Source organism: Triturus cristatus, chromosome 2_1 (genome assembly GCF_964204655.1).
Source record: "Triturus cristatus chromosome 2_1, aTriCri1.1, whole genome shotgun sequence".
Classification (NCBI taxonomy): domain Eukaryota; kingdom Metazoa; phylum Chordata; class Amphibia; order Caudata; family Salamandridae; genus Triturus; species Triturus cristatus.
This window is the reverse complement of record NC_140581.1, coordinates 1085432491-1085452854: the sequence shown is the minus strand read 5'-3', so window position 1 is coordinate 1085452854 and position 20364 is coordinate 1085432491.

Genomic DNA, 20364 nt, shown 5'->3' with positions numbered 1-20364 from the left:
AATACAAAAAATCCAATTGGCCGCACTCTGCTCGTCCTACCAACATATTACCCCAAGGAACTGTGGTCCATGTAGTGGCGACGGCGATTACGCCTGTGCCAAAAGTATTCGAAGAAAGTAAGTGTCGCATTAGCCATCCCTGGACACGTGTTTTGAGGTAGTTGCCTCTCGTCAGCAGGGAGTAGGAGAGTGTGTGGGGTTGCCGCGTAGACTGCCAAAAAAGTATTATCAGGTAAAGTACCACTCATGGCGCGCAGGTGCTGGTCTGGGGCTCGTCAGCCCAATGGCTCAAGGGAGCCTTAATACAAAAAATCCAATTGGCCGCACTCTACTCGTCCTACCAACATATTACCCCAAGGAACTGTTGTCCATGTAGTGGCGACGGCGATTACGCCTGTGCCAAAAGTATTCGAAGAAAGTAAGTGTCGCATTAGCCATCCCTGGACACGTGTTTTGAGGTAGTTGCCTCTCGTCAGCAGGGAGTAGGAGAGTGTGTGTGGTTGCCGTGTAGACTGCCAAAAAAGTATTATCAGGTAAAGTACCACTCATGGCGCGCAGGTGCTGGTCTGGGGCTCGTCAGCCCAATGGCTCAAGGGAGCCTTAATACAAAAAATCCAATTGGCCGCACTCTACTCGTCCTACCAACATATTACCCCAAGGAACTGATGTCCATGTAGTGGCGACGGCGATTACGCCTGTGCCAAAAGTATTCGAAGAAAGTAAGTGTCGCATTAGCCATCCCTGGACACGTGTTTTGAGGTAGTTGCCTCTCGTCAGCAGGGAGTAGGTGAGTGTGTGGGGTTGCCGCGTAGACTGCCAAAAAAGTATTATCAGGTACAGTACCACTCATGGCACGCAGGTGCTGGTCCGGGGCTCGTCAGCCCAATGGCTCAAGGGAGCCTTAATGCAAAAAATCCAATTGGCCGCACTCTGCTCGTCCTACCAGCATATTACCCCAAGGAACTGTGGTCCATGTAGTGGCGACGGCGATTACGCCTGTGCCAAAAGTATTCGAAGAAAGTAAGTGTCGCATTAGCCATCCCTGGACACATGTTTCGAGGTAGTTGCCTCTCGTCAGCAGGGAGTAGGAGAGTGTGTGGGGTTGCCGCGTAGACTGCCAAAAAAGTATTATCAGGTAAATTACCACTCATGGCGCGCAAGTGCTGGTCCGGGGCTCGTCAGCCCAATGGCTCAAGGGAGCCTTAATACAAAAAATCCAATTGGCCGCACTCTGCTCGTCCTACCAGCATATTACCCCAAGGAACTGTGGTCCATGTAGTAGCGACGGCGAATACGCCTGTGACAAAGGGTCCGATGAAAGTAAGTGTCGCGTTAGCCATCCCTGGACACGTGTTTAGAGGTAGTTGCCTCTCGTCAGCAGGGAGTAGGAGAGTGTGTGGGGTTGCCGCGTAGACTGCCAAAAAAGTATTATCAGGTAAAGTACCACTCATGGCGCGCAGGTGCTGGTCTGGGGCTCGTCAGCCCAATGGCTCAAGGGAGCCTTAATACAAAAAATCCAATTGGCCGCACTCTGCTCGTCCTACCAACATATTACCCCAAGGAACTGTGGTCCATGTAGTGGCGACGGCGATTACGCCTGTGCCAAAAGTATTCGAAGAAAGTAAGTGTCGCATTAGCCATCCCTGGACACGTGTTTTGAGGTAGTTGCCTCTCGTCAGCAGGGAGTAGGTGAGTGTGTGGGGTTGCAGCGTAGACTGCCAAAAAAGTATTATCAGGTAATGTACCACTCATGGCGCGCAGGTGCTGGTCCGGGGCTCGTCAGCCCAATGGCTCAAGGGAGCCTTAATACAAAAAATCCAATTGGCCGCACTCTGCTCGTCCTACCAGCATATTACCCCAAGGAACTGTGGTCCATGTAGTGGCGACGGCGATTACGCCTGTGCCAAAAGTATTCGAAGAAAGTAAGTGTCGCATTAGCCATCCCTGGACACGTGTTTCGAGGTAGTTGCCTCTCGTCAACAGGGAGTAGGTGAGTGTGTGGGGTTGCCGCGTAGACTGCCAAAAAAGTATTATCAGGTAAAGTACCACTCATGGCGCGCAGGTGCTGGTCTAGGGCTCGTCAGCCCAATGGCTCAAGGGAGCCTTAATACAAAAAATCCAATTGGCCGCACTCTGCTCGTCCTACCAGCATATTACCCCAAGGAACTGTGGTCAATGTAGTAGCGACGGCGATTACGCCTGTGCCAAAAGTATTCGAAGAAAGTAAGTGTCGCATTAGCCATCCCTGGACACGTGTTTCGAGGTAGTTGCCTCTCGTCAGCAGGGAGTAGGTGAGTGTGTGGGGTTGCCGCGTAGACTGCCAAAAAAGTATTATCAGGTACAGTACCACTCATGGCACGCAGGTGCTGGTCCGGGGCTCGTCAGCCCAATGGCTCAAGGGAGCCTTAATGCAAAAAATCCAATTGGCCGCACTCTGCTCGTCCTACCAGCATATTACCCCAAGGAACTGTGGTCCATGTAGTGGCGACGGCGATTACGCCTGTGCCAAAAGTATTCGAAGAAAGTAAGTGTCGCATTAGCCATCCCTGGACACATGTTTCGAGGTAGTTGCCTCTCGTCAGCAGGGAGTAGGAGAGTGTGTGGGGTTGCCGCGTAGACTGCCAAAAAAGTATTATCAGGTAAATTACCACTCATGGCGCGCAGGTGCTGGCCTGGGGCTCGTCAGCCCAATGGCTCAAGGGAGCCTTAATACAAAAAATCCAATTGGCCGCACTCTGCTCGTCCTACCAGCATATTACCCCAAGGAACTGTGGTCCATGTAGTAGCGACGGCGAATACGCCTGTGCCAAAGTGTTCGATGAAAGTAAGTGTCGCGTTAGCCATCCCTGGACACGAGTTTAGAGGTAGTTGCCTCTCGTCAGCAGGGAGTAGGAGAGTGTGTGGGGTTGCCGTGTAGACTGCCAAAAAAGTATTATCAGGTAAAGTACCACTCATGGCGCGCAGGTGCTGGTCTGGAGCTCGTCAGCCCAATGGCTCAAGGGAGCCTTAATACAAAAAATCCAATTGGCCGCACTCTGCTCGTCCTACCAACATATTACCCCAAGGAACTGTGGTCCATGTAGTGGCGACGGCGATTACGCCTGTGCCAAAAGTATTCGAAGAAAGTAAGTGTCGCATTAGCCATCCCTGGACACGTGTTTTGAGGTAGTTGCCTCTCGTCAGCAGGGAGTAGGTGAGTGTGTGGGGTTGCAGCGTAGTCTGCCAAAAAAGTATTATCAGGTAAAGTACCACTCATGGCGCGCAGGTGCTGGTCCGGGGCTCGTCAGCCCAATGGATCAAGGGAGCCTTAATACAAAAAATCCAATTGGCCGCACTCTGCTCGTCCTACCAGCATATTACCCCAAGGAACTGTGGTCCATGTAGTGGCGACGGCGATTACCCCTGTGCCAAAAGTATTCGAAGAAAGTAAGTGTCGCATTAGCCATCCCTGGACACGTGTTTCGAGGTAGTTGCTTCTCGTCAGCAGGGAGTAGGTGAGTGTGTGGGGTTGCCGCGTAGACTGCCAAAAAAGTATTATCAGGTAAAGTACCACTCATGGCGCGCAGGTGCTGGTCTGGGGCTAGTCAGCCCAATGGCTCAAGGGAGCCTTAATACAAAAAATCCAATTGGCCGCACTCTGCTCGTCCTACCAGCATATTACCCCAAGGAACTGAGGTCCATGTAGTGGCGACGGCGATTACGCCTGTGCCAAAAGTATTCAAAGAAAGTAAGTGTCGCATTAGCCATCCCTGGACATGTGTTTCGAGGTAGTTGCCTCTCGTCAGCAGGGAGTAGGTGAGTGTGTGGGGTTGCCGCGTAGACTGCCAAAAAAGTATTATCAGGTAAAGTACCACTCATGGCGCACAGGTGCTGGTCCGGGGCTCGTCAGCCCAATGGCTCAAGGGAGCCTTAATACAAAAAATCCAATTGGCCACACTCTGCTCGTCCTACCAGCATATTACCCCAAGGAACTGTGGTCCATGTAGTGGCGACGGCGATTACGCCTGTGCCAAAAGTATTCGAAGAAAGTAAGTGTCGCATTAGCCATCCCTGGACACGTGTTTCGAGGTAGTTGCCTCTCTTCAGCAGGGAGTAGGTGAGTGTGTGGGGTTGCCGCATAGATTGCCAAGAAAGTATTATCAGGTAAAGTACCACTCATGACGTGCAGGTGCTGGTCCGGGGCTCGTCAGCCCAATGGCTCAAGGGAGCCTTAATACAAAAAATCCAATTGGCCGCACTCTGCTCGTCCTACCAGCATATTACCCCAAGGAACTGTGGTCCATGTAGTGGCGACGGCGATTACGCCTGTGCCAAAAGTATTCGAAGAAAGTAAGTGTCGCATTAGCCATCCCTGGACACGTGTTTCGAGGTAGTTGCCTCTCATCAGCAGGGAGTAGGTGAGTGTGTGGGGTTGCTGCGTAGACTTCCAAAAAAGTATTATCAGGTAAAGTACCACTCATGGCGCGCAGGTGCTGGTCTGGGGCTCGTCAGCCCAATGGCTCAAGGGAGCCTTAATACAAAAAATCCAATTGGCCGCAATCTGCTCGTCCTACCAACATATTACCCCAAGGAACTGTGGTCCATGTAGTGGCGACGGCGATTACGCCTGTGCCAAAAGTATTCGAAGAAAGTAAGTGTTGCATTAGCCATCCCTGGACACGTGTTTTGAGGTAGTTGCCTCTCGTCAGCAGGGAGTAGGTGAGTGTGTGGGGTTGCAGCGTAGACTGCCAAAAAAGCATTATCAGGTAAAGTACCACTCATGGCGCGCAGGTGCTGGTCCGGGGCTCGTCAGCCCAATGGCTCAAGGGAGCCTTAATACAAAAAATCCAATTGGCCGCCCTCTGCTCGTCCTACCCGCATATTACCCCAAGGAACTGTGGTCCATGTAGTGGCGACGGCGATTACCCCTGTGCCAAAAGTATTCAAAGAAAGTAAGTGTCGCATTAGCCATCCCTGGACACGTGTTTCGAGGTAGTTGCCTCTCGTCAGCAGGGAGTAGGTGAGTGTGTGGGGTTGCCGCGTAGACTGCCAAAAAAGTATTATCAGGTAAAGTACCACTCATGGCGCGCAGGTGCTGGTCTGGGGCTAGTCAGCCCAATGGCTCAAGGGAGCCTTAATACAAAAAATCCAATTGGCCGCACTCTGCTCGTCCTACCAGCATATTACCCCAAGGAACTGAGGTCCATGTAGTGGCGACGGCGATTACGCCTGTGCCAAAAGTATTCAAAGAAAGTAAGTGTCGCATTAGCCATCCCTGGACATGTGTTTCGAGGTAGTTGCCTCTCGTCAGCAGGGAGTAGGTGAGTGTGTTGGGTTGCCGCGTAGACTGCCAAAAAAGTATTATCAGGTAAAGTACCACTCATGGCGCGCAGGTGCTGGTCCGGGGCTCGTCAGCTCAATGGCTCAAGGGAGCCTTAATACAAAAAATCCAATTGGCCACACTCTGCTCGTCCTACCAGCATATTACCCCAAGGAACTGTGGTCCATGTAGTGGCGACGGCGATTACGCCTGTGCCAAAAGTATTCGAAGAAAGTAAGTGTCGCATTAGCCATCCCTGGACACGTGTTTCGAGGTAGTTGCCTCTCTTCAGCAGGGAGTAGGTGAGTGTGTGGGGTTGCCGCGTAGATTGCCAAGAAAGTATTATCAGGTAAAGTACCACTCATGGCGTGCAGGTGCTGGTCCGGGGCTCGTCAGCCCAATGGCTCAAGGGAGCCTTAATACAAAAAATCCAATTGGCCGCACTCTGCTCGTCCTACCAGCATATTACCCCAAGGAACTGTGGTCCATGTAGTGGCGACGGCGATTACGCCTGTGCCAAAAGTATTCGAAGAAAGTAAGTGTCGCATTAGGCATCCCTGGACACGTGTTTCGAGGTAGTTGCCTCTCGTCAGCAGGGAGTAGGAGAGTGTGTGGGGTTGCCGCGTAGACTGCCAAAAAAGTATTATCAGGTCAAGTACCACTCATGGCGCGCAGGTGCTGGTCCGGGGCTCGTCAGCCCAATGGCTCAAGGGAGCCTTAATACAAAAAATACAATTGGCCGCACTCTGCTCGTCCTACCAGCATATTACCCCAAGGAACTGTGGGCCATGTAGTGGTGACGACGATTACGCCTGTGCCAAAAGTATTCGAAGAAAGTAAGTGTCGCATTAGCCATCCCTGGACAGGTGTTTCGAGGTAGTTGCCTCTCGTCAGCAGGGAGTAGGTGAGTGTGTGGGGTTGCCGCGTAGACTGCCAAAAAGTATTATCAGGTAAAGTACCACTCATGGCGCGCAGGTGCTGGTCCGGGGCTCGTCAGCCCAATGGCTCAAGGGAGCCTTAATACAAAAAATCCAATTGGCCGCACTCTGCTCGTCCTACCAGCATATTACCCCAAGGAACTGTGGTCCATGTAGTGGCGACGACAATTACGCCTGTGCCAAAAGTATTCGAAGAAAGTAAGTGTCGCATTAGCCATCCCTGGACAGGTGTTTCGAGGTAGTTGCCTCTCGTCAGCAGGGAGTAGGTGAGTGTGTGGGGTTGCTGCGTAGACTGCCAAAAAGTATTATCAGGTAAAGTACCACTCATGGCGCGCAGGTGCTGGTCCGGGGCTCGTCAGCCCAATGGCTCAAGGGAGCCTTAATACAAAAAATCCAATTGGCCGCACTCTGCTCGTCCTACCAGCATATTACCCCAAGGAACTGTGGTCCATGTAGTGGCGACGGCGATTACGCCTGTGCCAAAAGTACTCGAAGAAAGTAAGTGTCGCATTAGCCATCCCTGGACACGTATTTCGAGGTAGTTGCCTCTCGTCAGCAGGGAGTAGGTGAGTGTGTGGGGTTGCCGCGTAGACTGCCAAAAAAGTATTATCAGGTAAAGTACCACTCATGGCGCGCAGGTGCTGGTCTAGGGCTCGTCAGCCCAATGGCTCAAGGGAGCCTTAATACAAAAAATCCAATTGGCCGCACTCTGCTCGTCCTACCAGCATATTACCCCAAGGAACTGTGGTCAATGTAGTAGCGACGGCGATTACGCCTGTGCCAAAAGTATTCGAAGAAAGTAAGTCTCGCATTAGCCATCCCTGGACACATGTTTCGAGGTAGTTGCCTCTCGTCAGCAGGGAGTAGGTGAGTGTGTGGGGTTGCCGCGTAGACTGCCAAAAAAGTATTATCAGGTACAGTACCACTCATGGCACGCAGGTGCTGGTCCGGGGCTCGTCAGCCCAATGGCTCAAGGGAGCCTCAATGCAAAAAATCCAATTGGCCGCACTCTGCTCGTCCTACCAGCATATTACCCCAAGGAACTGTGGTCCATGTAGTGGCGACGGCGATTACGCCTGTGCCAAAAGTATTCGAAGAAAGTAAGTGTCGCATTAGCCATCCCTGGACACATGTTTCGAGGTAGTTGCCTCTCGTCAGCAGGGAGTAGGAGAGTGTGTGGGGTTGCCGCGTAGACTGCCAAAAAAGTATTATCAGGTAAATTACCACTCATGGCGCGCAGGTGCTGGTCCGGGGCTCGTCAGCCCAATGGCTCAAGGGAGCCTTAATACAAAAAATCCAATTGGCCGCACTCTGCTCGTCCTACCAGCATATTACCCCAAGGAACTGTGGTCCATGTAGTAGCGACGGCGAATACGCCTGTGCCAAAGTGTTCGATGAAAGTAAGTGTCGCGTTAGCCATCCCTGGACACGAGTTTAGAGGTAGTTGCCTCTCGTCAGCAGGGAGTAGGAGAGTGTGTGGGGTTGCCGTGTAGACTGCCAAAAAAGTATTATCAGGTAAAGTACCACTCATGGCGCGCAGGTGCTGGTCTGGGGCTCGTCAGCCCAATGGCTTAAGGGAGCCTTAATACAAAAAATCCAATTGGCCGCACTCTGCTCGTCCTACCAGCATATTACCCCAAGGAACTGTGGTCAATGTAGTAGCGACGGCGATTACGCCTGTGCCAAAAGTATTCGAAGAAAGTAAGTGTCGCATTAGCCATCCCTGGACACGTGTTTCGAGGTAGTTGCCTCTCGTCAGCAGGGAGTAGGTGAGTGTGTGGGGTTGCCGCGTAGACTGCCAAAAAAGTATTATCAGGTACAGTACCACTCATGGCACGCAGGTGCTGGTCCGGGGCTCGTCAGCCCAATGGCTCAAGGGAGCCTTAATGCAAAAAATCCAATTGGCCGCACTCTGCTCGTCCTACCAGCATATTACCCCAAGGAACTGTGGTCCATGTAGTGGCGACGGCGATTACGCCTGTGCCAAAAGTATTCGAAGAAAGTAAGTGTCGCATTAGCCATCCCTGGACACATGTTTCGAGGTAGTTGCCTCTCGTCAGCAGGGAGTAGGAGAGTGTGTGGGGTTGCCGCGTAGACTGCCAAAAAAGTATTATCAGGTAAATTACCACTCATGGCGCGCAGGTGCTGGCCTGGGGCTCGTCAGCCCAATGGCTCAAGGGAGCCGTAATACAAAAAATCCAATTGGCCGCACTCTGCTCGTCCTACCAGCATATTACCCCAAGGAACTGTGGTCCATGTAGTAGCGACGGCGAATACGCCTGTGCCAAAGTGTTCGATGAAAGTAAGTGTCGCGTTAGCCATCCCTGGACACGAGTTTAGAGGTAGTTGCCTCTCGTCAGCAGGGAGTAGGAGAGTGTGTGGGGTTGCCGTGTAGACTGCCAAAAAAGTATTATCAGGTAAAGTACCACTCATGGCGCGCAGGTGCTGGTCTGGGGCTCGTCAGCCCAATGGCTCAAGGGAGCCTTAATACAAAAAATCCAATTGGCCGCACTCTGCTCGTCCTACCAACATATTACCCCAAGGAACTGTGGTCCATGTAGTGGCGACGGCGATTACGCCTGTGCCAAAAGTATTCGAAGAAAGTAAGTGTCGCATTAGCCATCCCTGGACACGTGTTTTGAGGTAGTTGCCTCTCGTCAGCAGGGAGTAGGTGAGTGTGTGGGGTTGCAGCGTAGACTGCCAAAAAAGTATTATCAGGTAAAGTACCACTCATGGCGCGCAGGTGCTGGTCCGGGGCTCGTCAGCCCAATGGCTCAAGGGAGCCTTAATACAAAAAATCCAATTGGCCGCACTCTGCTCGTCCTACCAGCATATTACCCCAAGGAACTGTGGTCCATGTAGTGGCGACGGCGATTACCCCTGTGCCAAAAGTATTCGAAGAAAGTAAGTGTCGCATTAGCCATCCCTGGACACGTGTTTCGAGGTAGTTGCTTCTCGTCAGCAGGGAGTAGGTGAGTGTGTGGGGTTGCCGCGTAGACTGCCAAAAAAGTATTATCAGGTAAAGTACCACTCATGGCGCGCAGGTGCTGGTCTGGGGCTAGTCAGCCCAATGGCTCAAGGGAGCCTTAATACAAAAAATCCAATTGGCCGCACTCTGCTCGTCCTACCAGCATATTACCCCAAGGAACTGAGGTCCATGTAGTGGCGACGGCGATTACGCCTGTGCCAAAAGTATTCAAAGAAAGTAAGTGTCGCATTAGCCATCCCTGGACATGTGTTTCGAGGTAGTTGCCTCTCGTCAGCAGGGAGTAGGTGAGTGTGTGGGGTTGCCGCGTAGACTGCCAAAAAAGTATTATCAGGTAAAGTACCACTCATGGCGCGCAGGTGCTGGTCCGGGGCTCGTCAGCCCAATGGCTCAAGGGAGCCTTAATACAAAAAATCCAATTGGCCACACTCTGCTCGTCCTACCAGCATATTACCCCAAGGAACTGTGGTCCATGTAGTGGCGACGGCGATTACGCCTGTGCCAAAAGTATTCGAAGAAAGTAAGTGTCGCATTAGCCATCCCTGGACACGTGTTTCGAGGTAGTTGCCTCTCTTCAGCAGGGAGTAGGTGAGTGTGTGGGGTTGCCGCGTAGATTGCCAAGAAAGTATTATCAGGTAAAGTACCACTCATGGCGTGCAGGTGCTGGTCCGGGGCTCGTCAGCCCAATGGCTCAAGGGAGCCTTAATACAAAAAATCCAATTGGCCGCACTCTGCTCGTCCTACCAGCATATTACCCCAAGGAACTGTGGTCCATGTAGTGGCGACGGCGATTACGCCTGTGCCAAAAGTATTCGAAGAAAGTAAGTGTCGCATTAGCCATCCCTGGACACGTGTTTCGAGGTAGTTGCCTCTCATCAGCAGGGAGTAGGTGAGTGTGTGGGGTTGCTGCGTAGACTTCCAAAAAAGTATTATCAGGTAAAGTACCACTCATGGCGCGCAGGTGCTGGTCCGGGGCTCGTCAGCCCAATGGCTCAAGGGAGCCTTAATACAAAAAATCCAATTGGCCGCACTCTGCTCGTCCTACCAACATATTACCCCAAGGAACTGTGGTCCATGTAGTGGCGACGGCGATTACGCCTGTGCCAAAAGTATTCGAAGAAAGTAAGTGTCGCATTAGCCATCCCTGGACACGTGTTTTGAGGTAGTTGCCTCTCGTCAGCAGGGAGTAGGTGAGTGTTTGGGGTTGCAGCGTAGACTGCCAAAAAAGTATTATCAGGTAAAGTACCACTCATGGCGCGCAGGTGCTGGTCCGGGGCTCGTCAGCCCAATGGCTCAAGGGAGCCTTAATACAAAAAATCCAATTGGCCGCACTCTGCTCGTCCTACCAGCATATTACCCCAAGGAACTGTGGTCAATGTAGTAGCGACGGCGATTACGCCTGTGCCAAAAGTATTCGAAGAAAGTAAGTGTCGCATTAGCCATCCCTGGACACGTGTTTCGAGGTAGTTGCCTCTCGTCAGCAGGGAGTAGGTGAGTGTGTGGGGTTGCCGCGTAGACTGCCAAAAAAGTATTATCAGGTACAGTACCACTCATGGCACGCAGGTGCTGGTCCGGGGCTCGTCAGCCCAATGGCTCAAGGGAGCCTTAATGCAAAAAATCCAATTGGCCGCACTCTGCTCGTCCTACCAGCATATTACCCCAAGGAACTGTGGTCCATGTAGTGGCGACGGCGATTACGCCTGTGCCAAAAGTATTCGAAGAAAGTAAGTGTCGCATTAGCCATCCCTGGACACATGTTTCGAGGTAGTTGCCTCTCGTCAGCAGGGAGTAGGAGAGTGTGTGGGGTTGCCGCGTAGACTGCCAAAAAAGTATTATCAGGTAAATTACCACTCATGGCGCGCAGGTGCTGGCCTGGGGCTCGTCAGCCCAATGGCTCAAGGGAGCCTTAATACAAAAAATCCAATTGGCTGCACTCTGCTCGTCCTACCAGCATATTACCCCAAGGAACTGTGGTCCATGTAGTAGCGACGGCGAATACGCCTGTGCCAAAGTGTTCGATGAAAGTAAGTGTCGCGTTAGCCATCCCTGGACACGAGTTTAGAGGTAGTTGCCTCTCATCAGCAGGGAGTAGGAGAGTGTGTGGGGTTGCCGTGTAGACTGCCAAAAAAGTATTATCAGGTAAAGTACCACTCATGGCGCGCAGGTGCTGGTCTGGGGCTCGTCAGCCCAATGGCTCAAGGGAGCCTTAATACAAAAAATCCAATTGGCCGCACTCTGCTCGTCCTACCAACATATTACCCCAAGGAACTGTGGTCCATGTAGTGGCGACGGCGATTACGCCTGTGCCAAAAGTATTCGAAGAAAGTAAGTGTCGCATTAGCCATCCCTGGACACGTGTTTTGAGGTAGTTGCCTCTCGTCAGCAGGGAGTAGGTGAGTGTGTGGGGTTGCAGCGTAGACTGCCAAAAAAGTATTATCAGATAAAGTACCACTCATGGCGCGCAGGTGCTGGTCCGGGGCTCGTCAGCCCAATGGCTCAAGGGAGCCTTAATACAAAAAATCCAATTGGCCGCACTCTGCTCGTCCTACCAGCATATTACCCCAATGAACTGTGGTCCATGTAGTGGCGACGGCGATTACCCCTGTGCCAAAAGTATTCGAAGAAAGTAAGTGTCGCATTAGCCATCCCTGGACACGTGTTTCGAGGTAGTTGCTTCTCGTCAGCAGGGAGTAGGTGAGTGTGTGGGGTTGCCGCGTAGACTGCCAAAAAAGTATTATCAGGTAAAGTACCACTCATGGCGCGCAGGTGCTGGTCTGGGGCTAGTCAGCCCAATGGCTCAAGGGAGCCTTAATACAAAAAATCCAATTGGCCGCACTCTGCTCGTCCTACCAGCATATTACCCCAAGGAACTGAGGTCCATGTAGTGGCGACGGCGATTACGCCTGTGCCAAAAGTATTAAAAGAAAGTAAGTGTCGCATTAGCCATCCCTGGACATGTGTTTCGAGGTAGTTGCCTCTCGTCAGCAGGGAGTAGGTGAGTGTGTGGGGTTGCCGCGTAGACTGCCAAAAAAGTATTATCAGGTAAAGTACCACTCATGGCGCGCAGGTGCTGGTCCGGGGCTCGTCAGCCCAATGGCTCAAGGGAGCCTTAATACAAAAAATCCAATTGGCCGCACTCTGCTCGTCCTACCAACATATTACCCCAAGGAACTGTGGTCCATGTAGTGGCGACGGCGATTACGCCTGTGCCAAAAGTATTCGAAGAAAGTAAGTGTCGCATTAGCCATCCCTGGACACGTGTTTTGAGGTAGTTGCCTCTCGTCAGCAGGGAGTAGGTGAGTGTGTGGGGTTGCAGCGTAGACTGCCAAAAAAGTATTATCAGGTAAAGTACCACTCATGGCGCGCAGGTGCTGGTCCGGGGCTCGTCAGCCCAATGGCTCAAGGGAGCCTTAATACAAAAAATCCAATTGGCCGCACTCTGCTCGTCCTACCAGCATATTACCCCAAGGAACTGTGGTCCATGTAGTGGCGACGGCGATTACCCCTGTGCCAAAAGTATTCGAACAAAGTAAGTGTCGCATTAGCCATCCCTGGACACGTGTTTCGAGGTAGTTGCTTCTCGTCAGCAGGGAGTAGGTGAGTGTGTGGGGTTGCCGCGTAGACTGCCAAAAAAGTATTATCAGGTAAAGTACCACTCATGGCGCGCAGGTGCTGGTCCGGGGCTCGTCAGCCCAATGGCTCAAGGGAGCCTTAATACAAAAAATCCAATTGGCCACACTCTGCTCGTCCTACCAGCATATTACCCCAAGGAACTGTGGTCCATGTAGTGGCGACGGCGATTACGCCTGTGCCAAAAGTATTCGAAGAATGTAAGTGTCGCATTAGCCATCCCTGGACACGTGTTTCGAGGTAGTTGCCTCTCTTCAGCAGGGAGTAGGTGAGTGTGTGGGGTTGCCGCGTAAATTGCCAAGAAAGTATTATCAGGTAAAGTACCACTCATGGCGTGCAGGTGCTGGTCCGGGGCTCGTCAGCCCAATGGCTCAAGGGAGCCTTAATACAAAAAATCCAATTGGCCGCACTCTGCTCGTCCTACCAGCATATTACCCCAAGGAACTGTGGTCCATGTAGTGGCGACGGCGATTACGCCTGTGCCAAAAGTATTCGAAGAAAGTAAGTGTCGCATTAGCCATCCCTGGACACGTGTTTCGAGGTAGTTGCCTCTCATCAGCAGGGAGTAGGTGAGTGTGTGGGGTTGCTGCGTAGACTTCCAAAAAAGTATTATCAGGTAAAGTACCACTCATGGCGCGCAGGTGCTGGTCCGGGGCTCGTCAGCCCAATGGCTCAAGGGAGCCTTAATACAAAAAATCCAATTGGCCGCACTCTGCTCGTCCTACCAGCATATTACCCCAAGGAACTGTGGTCCATGTAGTGGCGACGGCGATTACCCCTGTGCCAAAAGTATTCGAAGAAAGTAAGTGTCGCATTAGCCATCCCTGGACACGTGTTTCGAGGTAGTTGCCTCTCGTCAGCAGGGAGTAGGTGAGTGTGTGGGGTTGCCGCGTAGACTGCCAAAAAAGTATTATCAGGTAAAGTACCACTCATGGCGCGCAGGTGCTGGTCTGGGGCTAGTCAGCCCAATGGCTCAAGGGAGCCTTAATACAAAAAATCCAATTGGCCGCACTCTGCTCGTCCTACCAGCATATTACCCCAAGGAACTGAGGTCCATGTAGTGGCGACGGCGATTACGCCTGTGCCAAAAGTATTCAAAGAAAGTAAGTGTCGCATTAGCCATCCCTGGACATGTGTTTCGAGGTAGTTGCCTCTCGTCAGCAGGGAGTAGGTGAGTGTGTGGGGTTGCCGCGTAGACTGCCAAAAAAGTATTATCAGGTAAAGTACCACTCATGGCGCGCAGGTGCTGGTCCGGGGCTCGTCAGCCCAATGGCTCAAGGGAGCCTTAATACAAAAAATCCAATTGGCAACACTCTGCTCGTCCTACCAGCATATTACCCCAAGGAACTGTGGTCCATGTAGTGGCGACGGCGATTACGCCTGTGCCAAAAGTATTCGAAGAAAGTAAGTGTCGCATTAGCCATCCCTGGACACGTGTTTCGAGGTAGTTGCCTCTCTTCAGCAGGGAGTAGGTGAGTGTGTGGGGTTGCCGCGTAGATTGCCAAGAAAGTATTATCAGGTAAAGTACCACTCATGGCGTGCAGGTGCTGGTCCGGGGCTCGTCAGCCCAATGGCTCAAGGGAGCCTTAATACAAAAAATCCAATTGGCCGCACTCTGCTCGTCCTACCAGCATATTACCCCAAGGAACTGTGGTCCATGTAGTGGCGACGGCGATTACGCCTGTGCCAAAAGTATTCGAAGAAAGTAAGTGTCGCATTAGCCATCCCTGGACACGTGTTTCGGGGTAGTTGCCTCTCATCAGCAGGGAGTAGGTGAGTGTGTGGGGTTGCCGCGTAGACTTCCAAAAAAGTATTATCAGGTAAAGTACCACTCATGGCGCGCAGGTGCTGGTCCGGGGCTCGTCAGCCCAAAGGCTCAAGGGAGCCTTAATACAAAAAATCCAATTGGCCGCACTCTGCTCGTCCTACCAGCATATTACCCCAAGGAACTGTGGTCCATGTAGTGGCGACGACGATTACGCCTGTGCCAAAAGTATTCGAAGAAAGTAAGTGTCGCATTAGGCATCCCTGGACACGTGTTTCGAGGTAGTTGCCTCTCGTCAGCAGGGAGTAGGAGAGTGGGTGGGGTTGCCGCGTAGACTGCCAAAAAAGTATTATCAGGTAAAGTACCACTCATGGCGCGCAGGTGCTGGTCCGGGGCTCGTCAGCCCAATGGCTCAAGGGAGCCTTCATACAAAAAATCCAATTGGCCGCACTCTGCTCGTCCTACCAGCATATTACCCCAAGGAACTGTGGTCCATGTAGTGGCGACGACGATTACGCCTGTGCCAAAAGTATTCGAAGAAAGTAAGTGTCGCATTAGCCATCCCTGGACAGGTGTTTCGAGGTAGTTGCCTCTCGTCAGCAGGGAGTAGGTGAGTGTGTGGGGTTGCCGCGTAGACTGCCAAAAAGTATTATCAGGTAAAGTACCACTCATGGCGCGCAGGTGCTGGTCCGGGGCTCGTCAGCCCAATGGCTCAAGGGAGCCTTAATACAAAAAATCCAATTGGCCGCACTCTGCTCGTCCTACCAGCATATTACCCCAAGGAACTGTGGTCCATGTAGTGGCGACGACGATTACACCTGTGCCAAAAGTATTCGAAGAAAGTAAGTGTCGCATTAGCCATCCCTGGACAGGTGTTTCGAGGTAGTTGCCTCTCGTCAGCAGGGAGTAGGTGAGTGTGTGGGGTTGCTGCGTAGACTGCCAAAAAGTATTATCAGGTAAAGTACCACTCATGGCGCGCAGGTGCTGGTCCGGGGCTCGTCAGCCCAATGGCTCAAGGGAGCCTTAATACAAAAAATCCAATTGGCCGCACTCTGCTCGTCCTACCAGCATATTACCCCAAGGAACTGCGGTCCATGTAGTGGCGACGGCGATTACGCCTGTGCCAAAAGTACTCGAAGAAAGTAAGTGTCGCATTAGCCATCCCTGGACACGTATTTCGAGGTAGTTGCCTCTCGTCAGCAGGGAGTAGGTGAGTGTGTGGGGTTGCCGCGTAGACTGCCAAAAAAGTATTATCAGGTAATGTACCACTCATGGCGCGCAGGTGCTGGTCTAGGGCTCGTCAGCCCAATGGCTCAAGGGAGCCTTAATACAAAAAATCCAATTGGCCGCACTCTGCTCGTCCTACCAGCATATTACCCCAAGGAACTGTGGTCAATGTAGTAGCGACGGCGATTACGCCTGTGCCAAAAGTATTCGAAGAAAGTAAGTGTCGCATTAGCCATCCCTGGACACGTGTTTCGAGGTAGTTGCCTCTCGTCAGCAGGGAGTAGGTGAGTGTGTGGGGTTGCCGCGTAGACTGCCAAAAAAGTATTATCAGGTACAGTACCACTCATGGCACGCAGGTGCTGGTCCGGGGCTCGTCAGCCCAATGGCTCAAGGGAGCCTTAATGCAAAAAATCCAATTGGCCGCACTCTGCTCGTCCTACCAGCATATTACCCCAAGGAACTGTGGTCCATGTAGTGGCGACGGCGATTACGCCTGTGCCAAAAGTATTCGAAGAAAGTAAGTGTCGCATTAGCCATCCCTGGACACATGTTTCGAGGTAGTTGCCTCTCGTCAGCAGGGAGTAGGAGAGTGTGTGGGGTTGCCGCGTAGACTGCCAAAAAAGTATTATCAGGTAAATTACCACTCATGGCGCGCAGGTGCTGGTCCGGGGCTCGTCAGCCCAATGGCTCAAGGGAGCCTTAATACAAAAAATCCAATTGGCCGCACTCTGCTCGTCCTACCAGCATATTACCCCAAGGAACTGTGGTCCATGTAGTAGCGACGGCGAATACGCCTGTGCCAAAGTGTTCGATGAAAGTAAGTGTCGCGTTAGCCATCCCTGGACACGAGTTTAGAGGTAGTTGCCTCTCGTCAGCAGGGAGTAGGAGAGTGTGTGGGGTTGCCGTGTAGACTGCCAAAAAAGTATTATCAGGTAAAGTACCACTCATGGCGCGCAGGTGCTGGTCTGGGGCTCGTCAGCCCAATGGCTTAAGGGAGCCTTAATACAAAAAATCCAATTGGCCGCACTCTGCTCGTCCTACCAACATATTACCCCAAGGAACTGTGGTCCATGTAGTGGCGACGGCGATTACGCCTATGCCAAAAGTATTCGAAGAAAGTAAGTGTCGCATTAGCCATCCCTGGACACGTGTTTTGAGGTAGTTGCCTCTCGTCAGCAGGGAGTAGGTGAGTGTGTGGGGTTGCAGCGTAGACTGCCAAAAAAGTATTATCAGGTAAAGTACCACTCATGGCGCGCAGGTGCTGGTCTGGGGCTCGTCAGCCCAATGGCTCAAGGGAGCCTTAATACAAAAAATCCAATTGGCCGCACTCTGCTCGTCCTACCAGCATATTACCCCAAGGAACTGTGGTCCATGTATTGGCGACGGCAATTACCCCTGTGCCAAAAGTATTCGAAGAAAGTAAGTGTCGCATTAGCCATCCCTGGACACGTGTTTCGAGGTAGTTGCCTCTCGTCAGCAGGGAGTAGGTGAGTGTGTGGGGTTGCCGCGTAGACTGCCAAAAAAGTATTATCAGGTAAAGTACCACTCATGGCGCGCAGGTGCTGGTCTGGGGCTAGTCAGCCCAATGGCTCAAGGGAGCCTTAATACAAAAAATCCAATTGGCCGCACTCTGCTCGTCCTACCAGCATATTACCCCAAGGAACTGAGGTCCATGTAGTGGCGACGGCGATTACGCCTGTGCCAAAAGTATTCAAAGAAAGTAAGTGTCGCATTAGCCATCCCTGGACATGTGTTTCGAGGTAGTTGCCTCTCGTCAGCAGGGAGTAGGTGAGTGTGTGGGGTTGCCGCGTAGACTGCCAAAAAAGTATTATCAGGTAAAGTACCACTCATGGCGCGCAGGTGCTGGTCCGGGGCTCGTCAGCCCAATGGCTCAAGGGAGCCTTAATACAAAAAATCCAATTGGCCACACTCTGCTCGTCCTACCAGCATATTACCCCAAGGAACTGTGGTCCATGTAGTGGCGACGGCGATTACCCCTGTGCCAAAAGTATTCGAAGAAAGTAAGTGTCGCATTAGCCATCCCTGGACACGTGTTTCGAGGTAGTTGCTTCTCGTCAGCAGGGAGTAGGTGAGTGTGTGGGGTTGCCGCGTAGACTGCCAAAAAAGTATTATCAGGTAAAGTACCACTCATGGCGCGCAGGTGCTGGTCTGGGGCTAGTCAGCCCAATGGCTCAAGGGAGCCTTAATACAAAAAATCCAATTGGCCGCACTCTGCTCGTCCTACCAGCATATTACCCCAAGGAACTGAGGTCCATGTAGTGGCGACGGCGATTACGCCTGTGCCAAAAGTATTCAAAGAAAGTAAGTGTCGCATTAGCCATCCCTGGACATGTGTTTCGAGGTAGTTGCCTCTCGTCAGCAGGGAGTAGGTGAGTGTGTGGGGTTGCCGCGTAGACTGCCAAAAAAGTATTATCAGGTAAAGTACCACTCATGGCGCGCAGGTGCTGGTCCGGGGCTCGTCAGCCCAATGGCTCAAGGGAGCCTTAATACAAAAAATCCAATTGGCCACACTCTGCTCGTCCTACCAGCATATTACCCCAAGGAACTGTGGTCCATGTAGTGGCGACGGCGATTACGCCTGTGCCAAAAGTATTCGAAGAAAGTAAGTGTCGCATTAGCCATCCCTGGACACGTGTTTCGAGGTAGTTGCCTCTCTTCAGCAGGGAGTAGGTGAGTGTGTGGGGTTGCCGCGTAGATTGCCAAGAAAGTATTATCAGGTAAAGTACCACTCATGGCGTGCAGGTGCTGGTCCGGGGCTCGTCAGCCCAATGGCTCAAGGGAGCCTTAATACAAAAAATCCAATTGGCCGCACTCTGCTCGTCCTACCAGCATATTACCCCAAGGAACTGTGGTCCATGTAGTGGCGACGGCGATTACGCCTGTGCCAAAAGTATTCGAAGAAAGTAAGTGTCGCATTAGCCATCCCTGGACACGTGTTTCGAGGTAGTTGCCTCTCATCAGCAGGGAGTAGGTGAGTGTGTGGGGTTGCTGCGTAGACTTCCAAAAAAGTATTATCAGGTAAAGTACCACTCATGGCGCGCAGGTGCTGGTCCGGGGCGCGTCAGCCCAATGGCTCAAGGGAGCCTTAATACAAAAAATCCAATTGGCCGCACTCTGCTCGTCCTACCAACATATTACCCCAAGGAACTGTGGTCCATGTAGTGGCGACAGCGATTACGCCTGTACCAAAAGTATTCGAAGAAAGTAAGTGTCGCATTAGCCATCCCTGGACACGTGTTTTGAGGTAGTTGCCTCTCGTCAGCAGGGAGTAGGTGAGTGTGTGGGGTTGCAGCGTAGACTGCCAAAAAAGTATTATCAGGTAAAGTACCACTCATGGCGCGCAGGTGCTGGTCCGGGGCTCGTCAGCCCAATGGCTCAAGGGAGCCTTAATACAAAAAATCCAATTGGCCGCACTCTGCTCGTCCTACCAGCATATTACCCCAAGGAACTGTGGTCAATGTAGTAGCGACGGCGATTACGCCTGTGCCAAAAGTATTCGAAGAAAGTAAGTGTCGCATTAGCCATCCCTGGACACGTGTTTCGAGGTAGTTGCCTCTCGTCAGCAGGGAGTAGGTGAGTGTGTGGGGTTGCCGCGTAGACTGCCAAAAAAGTATTATCAGGTACAGTACCACTCATGGCACGCAGGTGCTGGTCCGGGGCTCGTCAGCCCAATGGCTCAAGGGAGCCTTAATGCAAAAAATCCAATTGGCCGCACTCTGCTCGTCCTACCAGCATATTACCCCAAGGAACTGTGGTCCATGTAGTGGCGACGGCGATTACGCCTGTGCCAAAAGTATTCGAAGAAAGTAAGTGTCGCATTAGCCATCCCTGGACACATGTTTCGAGGTAGTTGCCTCTCGTCAGCAGGGAGTAGGAGAGTGTGTGGGGTTGCCGCGTAGACTGCCAAAAAAGTATTATCAGGTAAATTACCACTCATGGCGCGCAGGTGCTGGCCTGGGGCTCGTCAGCCCAATGGCTCAAGGGAGCCTTAATACAAAAAATCCAATTGGCCGCACTCTGCTCGTCCTACCAGCATATTACCCCAAGGAACTGTGGTCCATGTAGTAGCGACGGCGAATACGCCTGTGCCAAAGTGTTCGATGAAAGTAAGTGTCGCGTTAGCCATCCCTGGACACGAGTTTAGAGGTAGTTGCCTCTCGTCAGCAGGGAGTAGGAGAGTGTGTGGGGTTGCCGTGTAGACTGCCAAAAAAGTATTATCAGGTAAAGTACCACTCATGGCGCGCAGGTGCTGGTCTGGGGCTCGTCAGCCCAATGGCTCAAGGGAGCATTAATACAAAAAATCCGGTCCATGTAGTGGCGACGGCGATTACGCCTGTGCCAAAAGTATTCGAAGAAAGTAAGTGTCGCATTAGCCATCCCTGGACACGTGTTTTGAGGTAGTTGCCTCTCGTCAGCAGGGAGTAGGTGAGTGTGTGGGGTTGCAGCGTAGACTGCCAAAAAAGTATTATCAGGTAAAGTACCACTCATGGCGCGCAGG